We start from the raw sequence: 5,215 nt of genomic DNA, 5'->3' as shown, positions 1-5,215 counted from the left end.
TTATACATCATGTTCTATGTTAGGTACTAGGGATACAAATGTAGCGAATGAAGCAATCACTACTTGCTAGGAGCTTATACTCTAAAGGGGGAGACAAGTACATACAGAATGATGTAAATAACATGAGACTAAATAAAAATAAAACAATTAAACACAAAGCAGTTTGGGAGGGAGCCCCTAGTTTGGGGAGGGAAGGTGGATCAGGAAAGGTCTTGAGTTGTGTCTTGAAGGAAAAATTGGAATTTTTTCTTTGTTTTTGAAGAGGACCAGTGACATCATTGGATTTAAAAGAGGCAAAGTCACACAAAGTCATCAGCCTCATTCTCTCCTCTGAAGTCACTGAAGTTCAATGACAGGACAAAAGTCAGGATGACTGGTGATGGCCAGGATGACCTTGGCATCTTCGATGTCTGAACAAGCTCTAAGCAACGTGGCCACCTTCATGGCTGTTGGAACAAATTGTTCTCATCTGCCCTTTCTGCCAGGAAAAGTCTTGCTTGGGGTAGACATCTGTCTAATTCATGAACACTTTTCAATTCTGTCAGTTTCCCTCAACCTGGTTTAACCCATCTGCAGAGACAGTTTGCCAGGGTGTGACTGCTGCACATGCTACAGCTTCTTGGAGTCATAGGTCAGAGTTGGAGGAATCAGGTGGACACCAAAGGTAGATGAGAAGCCCTGAAAAGGCCTCAGCAAGCCCTCACACCAGAGCTGCTAGTCCTCCTGAACACCCATATACCCCTGAAGGAAGACAGAGATTCTGTGAGGGAGAGGTGACAAGGGAGTACCTTCGAGTAATGTGGATCAGCCAGCACAAAGGCATGGAGATGGGAAGGAGAGAGATCAGTTTGGCTGGAGTTTTAAAGATACTACTCCAAGTACCATAGGTCTTTGGAGGCTTGTGGCCCTAGAAGAGGGGGAGTAATGTCCAGTGAGGTTTGAAAGATAGATTGGAGATAGGTTGTGAAGGTGTTCAGAAGTCCAACAGAGGAGTTAATATTTTATTCTAGATTCAAAAATGAGTCACTAGAGTTGAATGACTAGGAAGTGACGTGGTCAGGAAAATCACTTTGGCAGTAGTGATGGACTGGATGTGGGGATGGACTGAACTGTGGGGAGATTTGAGGCAAGGAGAGCAATCAAGAGAATGTTAAAATAATTTTGGTGAGATGTGGTGAAGCCCTGACATAAGGTGACATCTGTGTGACTAAAGAGAAGTCAGATACAATAGATGCTGAGGAGGTAGAAATGGTAAGATTTGGCAACCGATTGTATGGGGTGAGGAGTTGATGATAATATTAATGCTATAAACCTGGGACAGTGGAATGATGGTGGTACCTTTGAAAGAAATAAGGAAATTCGGAAGGGGACAGGGCTTGGGGGAGGGAAGTAAATGAGTTCCATTTTGGACATGTTGAATTTGAGATTTCTCTAGGATATCAATTTAGAAATGACCAATAGGCAATGGTGATGGTGGATTAAAGCATTCAGAAGAGACTGGGGCAGGTTATATAACTCTGTTCGTCATTTATGTAGGGGTGATCATTGTACTCACTGAAGCTAATATAGTTACTACCAAGAATATAGACTACTAGGGGTTCTTAACCTTTTAATGTCATGGACCCTGATGAAGCTTGGGGGCCCCCCTTTCCCAGAAAAATATTCTTAAATGCATAAAATAGATAGGATTACAAAGGAAACCAATTATATTGAAATATATTAAAATAGTAAAAAAAAATTCATGAACCTGAGTTTAAGAATCCTTGGTATTCCTAGGACAGAAGCTTGGGCTACACCTGTAGTAAGGGGGTGTGATATGAATAAGAGGCCAGCAAATGAGGTAGAGGAGGAGTGTTCAGGTAGGTAGGAGATGACCCAGGAGAGGGTAGTTTCACAGAAATGCAGAGAGAAGAGAATATCCAGGAGCATAGGATAGTCAACATTGCCAAATATACCAGACAGATTGGGAAAATCAGAGGACTGAGAAAAGACCATCGTATTTTCCATTTGAGGGATTGTTGATATGGTATCTGAGACTAGTATGGTTGTATTACCTGCACCTGAATGGGGTGAGAGGAGAAAGGAATTGGTGTCTCAGTGGTGTATAATTTCTGTCTGAGCTGGACCAAATTGTGAAAAAAATTGTCATAAGAAATATATTCTTCATTCTACCTTTTTCCCGTATTCAACTTTGTGTGGATCTCTATGATTTTTGATCCACTGCTTGGGAAGGCATTTTGCTGACTAAACCCCACACCTGGTGTCTGTCTGATTGGAATCTCTGACTTTGAAATTTGGCTGATGTTGGATTTTCTTGATTCTGAGATTTTGTTTAGGCCCCACTAGTCCCATCTGCTTCCAACTAGCTTATTCTCTTACTCCCTGGGCTGAGGCTCACAGCTGCATTCATCTGCTCCTTCCCCATCCAAATAAAGGAACAATAGGCCATAACAAGTGGGTTTCTTGAAATAGCTTACTTTTTATTTTTTTTTATTTTTTTGTTAATGCACAGATTAACTCCTACCTGTGAGCAAGGGACTGAGGACGTTGGAAATTCAATTGACTTTCACTTTCCTTGCCCAGGATCTACCTAAATTAAACGAAACTCTAATTCAATGAAAATTTCTCAAGTGCCTCACTAGTGACCAAATCCAATAGCTTTTTCTCAGTTTTCATCTCTGTTTCTGTAGTACTTGATGCTGCTGACCACACTTTTCTTTTAAGAGCTTTCTATTGCCTTTGAGACTACTACCCTTCTGGTTTTCCTGTTTATCTGGTAACTTAATTTCTTTGCACCAGTTCCTCTTGGTTCTCTCACACCAGAAATAAGTTCATCTATTTCTTCTCCACTCTCCTTGGTTGGCTTCCTCCCCGTCTCTCCTTTGTCCACTTCATTCACATCAATGGTTTTACTTACTGACTTTAAGCAGAGAAGTCCCCATTTCATATCTTTGGTCCCAATGTGTCTCTTGAGAGACACATGCACGTTTCCAATAGCCTGTCTGGAGCTGGCTGTCCTATTAGGGTCTCAAACTTCGTCTCTCCTAAATCAAACTTGTCATTTTCTTGTTCCTAAGTCCTCTTTTGCCTATCCCTTTTGAGGGCACTGTTATTCTCCCAGTTGCCCAGGCTTGAAATATCAGTCATAGAGTCATGGAATTTTTAGACCTGGAATGAACTTTAGACATCATTTAGCCTAATCACCCAATTTTCCCAATCAGGAAATAGAACTATTCTTGATTCTTTCTCTTCGTTATTGCCCTCCCATCTAGGTACCAAGTTCTGTCAATTTTACCTATGAAATCTTCCTCTCACTTGTTCTCTGTTCCATCTCTTCTTTGCACTACCACTCCAACTCATGTCCTCATTATGTCACTTATGAACTATGTGACAGCTGCTGAACTGGTCTCCCTCCTCTAGTGTCTTTTTTCACTTACCTCTCTCTTCTTATCTCTCACTAGTCTCCTTCATGTATCCTTTACTTCCATCAGTCTGGACTATTTAAACTCTCTTAATAGACCCAAACTTTTTTGCCTCTGTGCTTTTGTCTAGGACATTGGCTCTGTTTGGAATGCTCTCCCTGCTTATCTTTGCATGGCAAAATACTGTCCATCCTTCAAGACCTTTCTAAAATGGAACCTTCCCTGAAATCTCACAGCACTTTTTCCTATCCTCTTTCATTGCTTGATATTAGAGTTATTTGTATACATGGCTTATCTGCCTTCCTAGCCTGCGAACTCCTTGAGGCAGGACCACATTTTATTCATCTTCAGCCCCTGCCCTGTATTCCCTGCCTCTCTAGTTTTGTGCCTTGCACATAGCCTGGAAGATCTATTGGTGATCTATTGGGAAGGGAATGCCCTCCACCAGTGAAGAGTACTTTCAACTCATCTATAATTTAGTATATAAATCTTAGAGAATTGCCTGAGGCTTTGAGAGGTTAAACTTCAGTGGCTCACTATTGCCTCTAGGAGAAAGTACAAATTCCTCTGTTTGGTATTTTACAACCCTTTACAGGCAGGCTTTAACTTGTCTTTCCAGATTGATTTCACATTACTCTCCCCCAGGCACTCTGTTAACTCTGTTCCCAGCAAACTGGCTTACATGCTATTCCACACACATAATATTCCTCCTCCAGACTCCATACCATTGCCCACACTGTCCCCCATGCCTGCAATGCTCTCTTTTCTCCCTTCCAAATCTTAGAAATCTGTAGGTTCATTTAAGGCTCAGTTTGTGGCCACATCTGTAACAATAATGCAATATCCACAAAACCCACAGTGGTTATGAATATGCTGGTATAGTTGTGAATCACAAAATGTAACAGGCTCTCCACATGGAAGATAGAACCAAAGTCTTTATCCAAATACCAGAAAACCGAGTCCTAGAACCAGAAAACCAAAGTCATTACAGTAACCACGAAGTTGGTACACATGATTAATGCAGTGAACACCCACATTCCTAAGCCTTCATAACAGAACAGGCTTTCTCAAGCAGAGATTCTCCTCACTCACAGTAGCTCCTCAGCCTGGTTCTTGGAAGCTCTCAGCAGAAATTCCCAGTGTTAATGAAATAGTTTAAACAAGGTGTTAAATTGAAACAAGGTGCTAAGTACCTGTTTACTCGCTAATACAAAGGGCATGGAAGATCTTCAGATTCCATTAACATTACAACATCCTGTAATGGAAATGCAGATTTAAAGATCTTCCCTGCCCCTAGGCTAACGTGCACCTGGAGCCTGGGGTGGGAGGCTTGTTTTTCAGTAGATACTTCTTGATTGGCCAGTGGGTCAATAAGGTTGTTACATTCTCTGAGCCAGGAGAAGGCTATATAAGCCCTGATGTGTAGCTTTGTTTTGGGACTCACTTTGAGAAGTGTTCTGTGATTTGATCTGAATTCTGGGAAGCCGTTGTTGAGAGTCCCCCGGCTTTGAAAAACCCAGAATGTGGAAACCCAGATGTTGACTGGGTATGGATGTAATGGTTGGACAGTTTGGAAATCTGTCTACTTGATGTTTCTGTCTTGATAATTATACCTGTATACTTTGAGGTTCAGGGTGCTGACCTTTTCTCCTGAACAAGGTAAACGATATATGTCTGACTGATTAAAGTAAGCTTGTTAACCCATTTTGAGTTGCTTTCCTTTAACAAAGCAGATCCAAGAACCTGTGGTAGCTGCAAACCCTGAGAACGCGCTTGGGGTGCTTGCTGCTACA

This window comes from Petaurus breviceps, unplaced genomic scaffold, assembly GCF_028583685.1.
Source record: "Petaurus breviceps papuanus isolate PSGF00001 unplaced genomic scaffold, PetGlider_PUasm1.0 90919, whole genome shotgun sequence".
Classification (NCBI taxonomy): Eukaryota; Metazoa; Chordata; class Mammalia; order Diprotodontia; family Petauridae; genus Petaurus; species Petaurus breviceps.
This window is presented reverse-complemented; position numbering follows the sequence as displayed.